The sequence below is a fragment of the Anser anser genome (genome assembly GCF_964211835.1).
Source record: "Anser anser genome assembly, chromosome: 2".
NCBI classification, from domain to species: Eukaryota; Metazoa; Chordata; class Aves; order Anseriformes; family Anatidae; genus Anser; species Anser anser.
Genome location: NC_139721.1, coordinates 125,934,812 through 125,946,079, shown reverse-complemented (window position 1 = coordinate 125,946,079; position 11,268 = coordinate 125,934,812). Strand labels below are relative to the sequence as shown.

General features: G+C 40.2%; 1 long non-coding RNA gene across 1 annotated transcript; it reads left to right on the top strand.

The window, feature by feature from the left end:
- The first annotated feature begins 1,656 nt into the window (after positions 1-1,656).
- LOC310893487 lies at positions 1,657-3,494 on the top strand. The gene is made up of 3 exons (XR_014579010.1): positions 1,657-2,038; positions 2,357-2,429; positions 2,974-3,494. It is a non-coding gene; the product is annotated as an uncharacterized lncRNA (long non-coding RNA).
- The last annotated feature ends 7,774 nt before the right edge of the window (positions 3,495-11,268 follow it).

Below are 11,268 nucleotides of genomic sequence, written 5' to 3'. Positions count from 1 at the left end.
GTAACTTATGCTCAATCATGTGTGTAAGTCCTCAGGTTGCAGAAATAGACACCGAATAGATGGATCAGATTGGCAGAGCTCCATAAAAATATACAGAACTTTAAAAACTAGGAAAAGAAAACATAATTTGAATCAGAAGCAGAAGGAAAAGCACTTTCTTCTGTCTTTTGAAGGTCCAGTTCAAATTTATGCATCTGCTGCAGGGAACTGCTTCAATAAGGGTGGGAAGAGATGACATCAATGCATATCAAATAATGTAAAACTAAATATAAATCTCAGTTATGTGGTGAATGAGGTGAAAAGCAGAATGAAAAAAATGGATTTTTTGTGAGAATCAAGAATAATGCCATGCTTTGGGAATGAAGAATAACATCCAGGTTTAATGCCAAAGACAAGGCAATAAGACTTTTCTCACAGCCCTTCCCACACAAGTCCTTCATGCAGTTCAGATATTCTTTGGGCCAGAGCATGAGCAACAGTGCTGTTCGAGGCACTCCTCTGTGACTTCCAGTCCCAGCTCCAGTAACTGGAGTTAAATAAAGTTTAAGCCTGAACACAGGCTTCCTGAACCCTAAGTGAAAGCTGAATATATACCTAGGTCTCAAGTTGTGCCAGGGGAAGTTTAGCTTGGATCTTAGGAAGAATTTCTTCATAAACAGGGTGGTCAAGCTTTGCAAGAGGCTGCCCAGGGAAGTGGTAGAGTCCTTATCTCTGGATGTGTTTAAGAGATGTGTGGACATGGCACTTAGGGACATGGTTTAGTGATGGGACTCAGTAAGTCAAGTTGGTGGTTGGACTTGATGATCTTGAAGTTCTTTTCTAACTTAAATGATTCTATGATTCTAGGTCAGTTATAAACAGCACGGACTCTGAGAGCTACACAGGCAGCAGACATCCATGGCCTTGCTTCTCATTTTGTCAAAGCCAGACTGAAAACTGTATCAGGATGGTGGGTTAGGAAAGGAAATGAGCTATTTCAGAATGTTGTCCTCTCCCATTTCTCTGGCAGTAGCAAGTCCTGAACTGTCCTCTCAGGTCTTCATCACAGGTCTGTCCTTCCTCTCCCTCGCTCCTGTGGTAGGAAGACCCCAATCCTCTTCTACAGATAGCAAAATTAATTTCTGTTTACACCGCTAAGATGCCTTGAGCTGGCTGTGGTGTAAGCACAATGCTTTGCCTAATATTCTCATTTTATTCCAACCTGTATTTACTTCTACTAAAACTCACAATGAAATGAACCACCCTCCAAAATAAAGAAGCTGTGTTTAATTTAGAGTGTATTTGTGAACTGTTAATTAAAAAAGTTTTCTAGTCAACCCCAAAGTAATTTAATCTGCCTTTGCTACAAATACCAAACTAAAAACCCAGAAATATTAGGAAGAAGTGAAATAAGTGTGCAGTCTGTAACAGAGCAAAATGAAAAATAAACATACCTGACCTCAAAGATGTGTAGAGAAAGATCTGTGAAACACAGAGCATCAACTACATTAAAAGTGTTAGCTGTGGTAGAAGTATCTTTGTGTGAAACCTCTCATTTTTGTGAATTCTACATCCAAATCCCTCTTTTTTTTTCTTTTTTTTTCTTTTTTTTTCTTTTTTTTTCTTTTTTTTTCTTTTTTTTTTTTCTTTTTTTTTTCTTTTTTTTTTAGTGGGTACTTCAAAACTGGCCCCCAGCTGGAGAAGAGGGCAGTATTGAATACGATGGAGAGCACTAGAGGGAATAGAAAAGACAGAAATTAGCTGTTAAGACAAAATAGCTGCCTGCTGGGTAAAAAGAAATGTCATAACCGGTGAAGAGGTGGTGACCTTCTTTCCCGGAAACTCTCAAAGTGTGTTTTCTTAATGACTTTCCAGTTGGCCATGGACCTGGCAGCCATTGCAGGCCAGAGGTGTTGGCTGATGGCTAGCAACGCACCAGCTGCTCGTTTTCTCCAGGGTCATGCAGCCCTCTGTGCTGGGGCTGATTCAGCTGGTGAAACGGGCAGCTTTGGGTTTCTGCAGAGCACCCGTGGAGCTTGGCACCCATCCTGCTACAGAGGTTTCTAGAGGGAAGCGAAACCACAGGCTACGAGGGTGTCTTCTTGGGAGGACCTTCCTGTTCTGCAGCCCCCTCGTACTAAACGCTGGAATAATTAGTCAGATTAGTGCTGAGCTGTTCCTCTGCGCAGTGTGTTTTTGCTAACCTAGGAAACTCAATTAGAAATGATTTAATCTGTGCTTGTTTTGTTTATTTATTCATTTAGCTTTTTAGTTGAAGTGCGTGTCGTGCTTATGAAATGAGATGATTGGATGGCTCTGGGTACTGCAGCACTTTCTAAGGGAAAAAATATTCCTTTTTCTTTTTTTTAAACTGCAGCAATATCCAGGGTCCTCAGACAAGTTTCCCTGACCCCATCATAAACAGCACACTCCAGCCTCAGAATAAAAAGGTGAGCTCTGCCCTGACGCATTTAATATTGCAGTATCCCCTAAGAATGTATTCGTCTTTTTGACACATTTTACTTCATGTCCGTGTAAAGTTTCTTTATTTACCAGAGTTTATGTGAGGATGAGCATTTTGATGAGCATTTTTGATCAAAAACCAATGACAAAGCACAATAATAGCACTAAATGAAAGGGAATTTGATGAGAAGTTTGATGGGATTTGAAAGAGAAATTTATAATAGAGAAGTGGAAAATAAGATCTTGCCCCAAATTCTGTTCTTAGGTTCTCCACCTGTAGGATTCTCACATTTTTAAAAATTACTGTCTCCTCTGAAAAAGACTTATTAATCTTAATTTTCTTAGAGAGACATGAAAGTTATGGTGTTAATCATGCTGCCTTTTATTCAGAACTTCTAATGGTTGTGGCTATGTGGGTCAGTTTGCCACAGGTGGAGAAATCTGAGACTGAGAGCTGGGTTATTTGCTTTGTGTTTTGTCTCCTTAAACAGGATGGTAGCAAATCTTACAACAGCATTTTTCTCTTGCCAGAGATGAGGAATCTTTGTCTGCATCAGTAAAAACCGTAGTGGGTCTCTCTCGAGCTCACACAAACTCAGAGGAATCCATCTGTTTCAATACCACTTTCTGTTTGTCCTTCCATCCTCTAACTTCAGGCACTTCACAACAAGAAAAAGCCCACAATTTTATTTTCATCACAGTATCTGGAAAAAGATGAGTTGGCAATTAAGCCTTTTCTATGCCCTCCAGGGAAAGTGGATGCAAGCAAAATGAAAAAGAGAGTGTTTTTGACACACCGTGCCCTTTACAACACTTTCAGGACAGTTACTGCATGGCAATTGAACTCATTCTCTGGAGAATTTCATCCCAGACACTTCAACATCTGGCTTTTGATACAGAATTCATTAGCACTCTAAGTCACAACAACAGAAAGTGCATTGAGATTCTGAAACAAAAACAGTTGTTATTGCAAAGTATTAAACGTTGAGTAAAAGAAGCAGCTCCTCGGTGGCACGTAATAGTTCCAGCTCTTATTCCACAAATCACTTAGAGCCACTTATAACTACTATTATTAGCTATAAAAGCCCACTTGGGTTTTATGAACGCTGGAGAACTGAGACAAAAAGATTGCTTTGAAAAGAATGGCGTCTTGATCACCACAAGTCTTTTGGCCCCTACACAGATATGGTCAAAAGAAAAATGGAGATTTTACATGTCCAATCACCTAGAAAAAAAAAAATGTCTGAAGATTTAAATGCAATTCATCTAGGAAGATTTTATTTTAATTAGAACATAGCAGAATAACTGCAGCAACTTGCAGTGATATCACCAAATCAAGGCTGTTTCTATGGGAACGCCACCAACTCCCAGAAATTATCGTGTCAGTTTGCCATAAATAGAAAAAAAAAATCTTAAGAAAAAAAAAAAAAGAGAGAGAGAGAAAAGAGAAAGGAAAAAAATCAGAAGAGACTGAAGAGGAGAATCCAGTCTTCTCTTTTCGACGCTTATTGCCAATACCTTGTCGAGTTTTATTTTGAAAATAATGTGTTTCCATGTAGTGAGATAAAAATTTCAGTAAAATAGACACAGTTCCTGCCACAGATTTGAGGCCTTGAACACTTTTTCTGATGACTTTCTAAAGGGTTTTATGGGGAAAAAAAAGCATGCATCACACTGCTCTATATTGATTTCCCTGCTTTCTGTGCTTTCTACAGCACAATTGAACTCAAGATTGGTGTAGGAGATAGAAATACCTTTGTCCATAGATATTTGCTACATGTCTTCATTTCCACTTTTTTTTCTAGCTCTGTATATTGAAAGTCCAGTCTGAAAGGGATACAACTACAGAGCAAGAGATGTAAGCAGTGGATGTGACAAACAGAAGCTACTATTTCCCTTCGTCTGCTTATCTAATTCCTTCCCTCTTCCAACAACCTTCTTCCCAATAGCTGCCTCTGATATGGTGCCTTCAGCAACCACATATATGTTACATGCTTGTGTCCTATCCATTTGAGGCTCCAGCCCAACAGCATTTCAGTGCTCTGGTGCTCAGCAGGTTTATTCCTCCTGCTCTTCACCACCACGACACATTCCCTTTTGCTGAAGTACCTTTCCAAAGAGCCACCCAGGCCAGCTGTAATAGCATCTTGGCGCTCTGTTCGCAGCTATAAAATTCTCTCTTGCTCACAGTTTGTGACTCCTATTTTTCCACTTACAAGACCTGTGTTCTACTCTCAATGATTCTTATTTATTTCCTCCTCAACAGCCATTCCTCTGAAATTATCCATTATAATCTTCTTCAGCCCTGCCTTATGGTAGCTGGTAATAGTATCTGAATGTCACGCCACAAACTGTATCATTTACTTCATATTTGTTCTGAGAAGAAACTCTTTGCTTAGAAGTATTCCACGATAATAAATTATTATTGAATTTCATCTCATTGAATGACTGAAAATAATAATGTCATTTGGGACAAAACCAGAGGGAGATAATATCAGTAACTGCTGCTGAGAATATTGACAGTGAATGTGATGATAGTTGTTCAAGTGTAGTCTTTCTCCTCTAACAATTTGATTAAAAATCCTATCTGCATACAGTGCAGCAGAGGGCACTCCCTTCTTCAGATCCCCACAATGAGCCTGAAGTGCTTTAAGTGCTCTCAGGGGCTGGGAGAGATATCAGCTACACCACGTAGCATGGGGAATAAATGAGGAGTCAGCTCTTCAGGAAGGACAGGCAGGGGAGATGAGGAGGGAGCGTCACCCTCTATGTCAGTGAGCAGCTGGAGTGCCTGGAGCTCTGCCTGGGGGTGGGTGAGGAGCTGACAGAGTTTGGGGTTGGGATTACTTGAGGGCAGGGACAGGGGACATTATAGCAGGAATCTGCTACAGGCCGCCTGATCAGGAAGGCCAAGCAGATGAGGCCCTCTGTTGACAGACAGAAGCAGCCTCACGTTCACAAGCTCTGGTCCTCATGGGGCCTGGTCATCAACCACCCCGCTATCTGTTGGAGGGACGGCAGAGCAGGGCATAGGCAATCCAGGAGGTTCCTGGAATGCACTGATGACAAATTCCTTCTCCGAGAGGAGCAGCAAGGGGAGGTACTGTGCTGGACTTTGTTCTCACCAAGAAGGAGGGGCTGGTGGGGAATGTGGAGCTCAAGGGCAGCCTTGGCTGCAGTGACCATGAAATGGTGGGGTTTAGGATCCTGAGGGAAGTGAGGGCACACAGCAAGCTCGCTACCCTGGGCTGGTGCAGTCAACACACTGGAGGGAAGGGATGTCATCCAGAGGGACCTGGACAGGCTGGAAAGGGGGACCCATGTGAACCTCATGAAGTTCAACAAGGCCAAGTGCAAGGTCCTACACCTGGGTCTGGGAAATCCCAAGCACAAATACAGGCTGGGCCCAGAACAGATTGAAAGCAGCTGTGAGGAGGACTTGGGGGTCTTGGTTGATGAGAAGCTCAATATGAGCCACCAATGTGTGCTTGCAGCCTAGAAAGCCACCTGTATCCTGGGCTGCATCAAAATAAACGTGGCCAGCAGGGTGAGGGAGGTGATTCTCCCCCTCTACTCTGCTCTTGTGAGACCCCACCTGGAGCACTGCATTCAGCTGTGGGGCCCCTAATATAAGAAGGACACAGACCTATTAGAGCAAGTCCAGGACAGGACCACAAGGATGATCAAAGGGCTTGAGCACCTCTCCTACGACGACAGGCTGAGGGAGATGGGGCTGTTCAGCCTGGAGAAGAGAAGGCTCCAGGGAGACCTTAGTGTAGATTTAGATGGTAGATTTAGTTTAGAATCTAAATCAACAAATTTTTTTATAAGGAAGAAATTCTTTACTCAGAGGGTGGTGAGGCACTGGAACTGGTTGCCCAGAGAAGCTGTGGATGCCCCTTCCCCAAAGAGTTCAAGGCCGGGCTGGATGGGACTTTGGGCAACCTGGTCTGGTGGGAGGTGTCCCTGTCCATGGCAGGGGTTGGAACTGGATGATCCTTAAGGTCCCTTCCAACCCAAACCATTCTATGATTCAATGATAAGTTTCAAAGTGAAAAATGCCTTTAAATGCCTATAGAAATGTTGATAGCATCACTTGTAACTATATGTGGGTCCATGTGTTCCAATAGGACTTATAAGAATATTTTCTCATGCAGCAGACTGTAAAATATCTCAGATTTTCTTGTGAAGTATTGAAAAATTGAGTAGGTATTTACTAACAGTATGCTTAAATCTTGGTTTCAAATGAGGCTGTATCTTTCTTCAGACAAAAAGAGCCAATTATTTCAAAGAAAAACTGAAGTATTTACAATAAGATACCCACATGGAGAAGATGAAAATTTGCTTACACAAATAAGTCATGAGATCAGCTCCCTAGCTATCGCCTACTCTTCATCAATGTAGACCAATGCCTCTATAACAGCATGACTTTAAGGACTGTATAGTTGAACAGTATTCTGGTTTTACTGGTGGTGAACTGTTCAGAGAAGAAAGGAAGTCCAGAGACAGAGTATAAGCAAAATACAATAATTTGCTGAGAATAGTCAGCTATGTCCAAGTTACCATCAGGAGCAGTAAGGAGAACTGGGGCACCTGTAGCCAGGATGAACAGATACATACTCATACTACATTTAAACTATGCTAATATCTAAGCTCCATGTACAACATTAATAGCCGTGTGTGCCATCATGTAGGAGACTTTTCTTTGCAATTTGACATTCTGCTCTATGTAAACTCTGAGCTAAATCTTGTACTTGACATTAGTGCTTTAAGAAAAAAAGAAAAAAGAAAAAAATATGTTCAAAATACGTTCAAAGCCCAGGATATAGAAAAACGCTCATGCTGCTTCTTTGCCATGATGTGATGGCTGAAGCAAAAGGAATTTCAGGGAAAAAAATAAAATAAAATAAAATAAATTGCTTGCTTGCAAAGATTGCAAAGTACCTTTCTATTTCAAGAAATAGGCAAGGAAACCATCGTCTTCAAACCCAGTATTTGTGCCTGCTAATTGTTATCTTCGAGTACGCTCCCCCTGGTGGGGATGAAAAGGTTATGCTCTGAAAGGTGAGATTTGCAAATGGTATTCTGATTCTCTCTGTATTTCACTTCTCACCCTAATTGCAGCCTAGCACCAGGCATGCTTTCAGCTCATTATTCTCTACAGAGGCCCGCTAATGGCATTTCACCCACTGCTTAATTCTACAGCTTTAACATGGAAAAATTTCTTTAAAATTCAATACTGATCGAGGGAAAACAGTAGGTCGGCCTCTCTGCTTTTTGTTTAACTGCTCCATAACTGGATAAACATTAACCAGCTGGATAGTGCAATTATAATTTTTGTAAGGTACTGTAAATGCTTGCAGCAGCATAGTGTCTGGCAGCCTCACAAATATCAATGAATGCGTTCTTGTTCCACTCATGCTATTAAGAACGATTAAGTACTTTCGCAGAGGTCATGCAGAAAATGAATGGCAGAACCAAGCACTGAAGAAAATGCAGAGCTTTATTGCTAAGAGATACTTTTTAAGACACTCCACAGCACAAACAGAAATAAGGAAAAGAAATACAATTAATGGAAGGAACTGACAGTAAGTACTAATTATTTACTATGAGCCTGAATATACTTAGACAACATTACCAATGAACTCAGCAAACAGCTTGTTCAACAAGATCAGGAGTAAGGGTTTAGGATTTAGATTAAAAACACAGAAAAAAAGTAAACACTAATATTCCCCTCTAGGGAAATCATCTCTGCTAATAGTTTGCCTACAGACTTTCTCAGTATTGCAGTCTAAACTGCCTTTGTAAACATGGTTCCATTGTTCTGTAGCAAACAACCCAGTCACATTTAGGAATTCCTTATGAAAAAATGTATTAGAGCAAAAATATGGTTTTGAGCTGTTATTAACTCTCTATGGAATGGAAAGTACAGAATTTGTACAGATAACAAGGAAAGGATCGACACTTGGAGACAAATACAGGTGAATATCTCTGTTAATGCAAGGCAGTGTCTCTTCTAATCATGGAACCAGAGCTAACAAAGTCTTCAAACACAATGGTTTAATCTGTTACTGAAAAACAACTTTCAAGTGTTGGAAGCTATTTTGAAGTATAATCAAATGACAGGCTAAAAAGAAGAAACTCTTTTGTTTCTGCAATTAAAGCTTACAGTTTTCATGCATTTCAATGCAAAACTATTTTTTCGATAATGCAAAAAATGCCTTGACCTATCGGTATTTTTGTTATGTCTTAAAGCATATTTTAATGTGTCAAATGTATTGCATTTTTCCTAGATTTAGGGTAAGATATTACCATTGGTGCATATCATTGATGTGATCAAGAAGTACAACACTAATCCACATAAGCAAAGCTGAGGGAATACTAAACATTGTACAGTAACTTCCAGATACATTTGCATTTTAACTACTTTAGTTAAATATTTAAATTAATTAAAGCAGAACAAATTTATGTAGTAGCTCCTTAAAGCAATTAAAATGACACAACAAAAGATGAGACCAGTAGAAACCGCATTTGCTCTGACTACATACCATATGTCCTTCGTATACATTTCCCTGTTGACTTTTAGATGATATACAAGCTTATGGACAAGAAAATGTGGAAATACAACATTTTAAAGTGAGGTTTAACTGAGGGTTTCACAGAAGGCATCAAGACTCATTTTACAGTTTCTGATAGCCAACCAGCAACAAAAACAGCCCCAAAACCTTGCCCATGTGGTAAAACATTGAGCTAGAGCTGAAACATCAGACCTTCTCAAGAGCCTATCTTCTCAGGATCAAGTATTGCTGGAGAAATAAGTTTGTTTTAGGCCACCGAGGCTGGTTACAGCTAGCAGCAGATCCAAGGCAGCACAAAACTCAGCTTAGGCAAGCTACCTGCCTGCTCGTTTTGGGTCCTCGGAAGGTTTTTTGGCCTGTGTAGACCTAAATTGCAGCCACAGAGCAACCAGGTGGTCTATATGGTGGTCAAGTTTGAAGCAAGATTGAGGATATCTGTATGAACAGCACTCTCGCCTTCACAGATACTATAAAGCTTTTAATAGCTAGGATCTTATCAACAAATTAAAGATCCAGTAATCTGGAAAATTATCCAAATAACAAATCCAACAGAACTCTCTATTTTTGCAGATGAAAAAAATGTGAAAATATTTTCTTGAGTGCTTTCTTTCACAAGTACTTATGTTGAGACATACCAGCAAAGCACCCCAAATCTTTGTAATCAAAATCAGAAACAGCATGCCGAATAGAAGATTCGGTTCTTCTTCCTCTGCTTGGAACTCTCTGTATGTCATCCTAAACTGTTCAACTTATTTCAGGTATTGCTCTTTTTCTTGCATGGAATTATCAAGGAGTTTGGAAGATATATTCTTAGTGTAGAAAGTTGTTCTTAAAAAAAAAAAAAAACATATATTTGCTGAAAATAATTATAATCTAGTATTGAACAATTTAAAAACAGGAGGAGTCATCTATTGAGTAATATGCGTTTTTCCATTTGTTTTAACTGGATTTCACTGCATTAGCCTTCGCAAAACATCTTGGATAGAAGACTTTGGCCTTTTCTACTACCACTGTTCACTCCAGAAGTGCCTGTGATCATATACAGCACCAGGAAGTTATTCCTTTTCCCTTTTCACCTCAAAATGAAACAGAAAGAGAAGACTTTTATAATTCCTTGGCATGCAACCCTGCAGATCTCTTCTAATAAAGTCTAATATGCCACAGGTTTCTGAAACTAGCTGCCACTAACCAAGTGTTGTGTACTAACCAAGTATTGTGTACTTCACTGTATTAAATGCATGTGAACTGTCCTGGGAGTAAAGTTGACTGTTTCAGACTAGACCTGTGCATAATCTCAGTACCAGCTGAGTGCAGCTGCACAGATTGGAATGGTCAGTGTTGCATGGTACAAACTCTGTTGTTTCTACTTGGACCTAGGTGGGAAGTGAAAGGATTTGGGAACTGGACAGCAAAGTTGTAGGAACAGGAAAAAGAAACCATTTTTTTTCATGTTCTCTTGCAGCTTGTTCCTCTGAAGTCCCCTTGTGATCTAAGCCAAGAGGTGAACAAAGTCCTTTAAAGCATTAGTAATCTAAAATCAAATATCAACTGAGATTAAATTGCATGAATAATGATGGTGTCAAAAGCTCAGAAAACTGATCTCCTAGCTAGAGAACAACATAATGCTCCTGAAGACTGGCATAAGGCTATTTCCAAATTTGGCATTATATGTATTTTTTTAAAAGGGAAATGGTTACATTATTTTTCTAGTGCACGACCGTGGCACTCTTGATTTTGCTTTGTGCTTTGAAATTCAAACTAGTGGCCAGCAGAAATGGGTTTAGAGCTCCCTGACTACTGTGGAGGCAACTGGGGCAGATACTTGGGACTGAAAGTTATTTAGCCTGACAAGCCATCAGAAGGATATTTTCGAAATAATACATCAAGCTCACACCTGTGGTCAGAAAGGAGAGCATGGGAAGAGAGGTCTAGAGCATGGGTTTTCATGGCCCTAACCTAATGATCAGACATGCCACAGGCCATCAGTGACTTTCCACCAGTCTCAGAGGCTGATAATGCCATCACCTGTATCCAACTGATGTTGATTTCCCTGGATCTTTTTATAATCAAGCAATACAATGAAAAACCTGATATGAACTTTCTACAACTAAGCAGGGTCTCCAGAGAAAACCAGAGGAAATGAGCCTGCTTCTCTGTCACCCAAAAGCACCAACAGAAGGCCACTGGTGAAACAAGAGGCTGCACTACAATTTTTCAGTTCTTCAGTGGCATCATCCTTCCTGAAGCA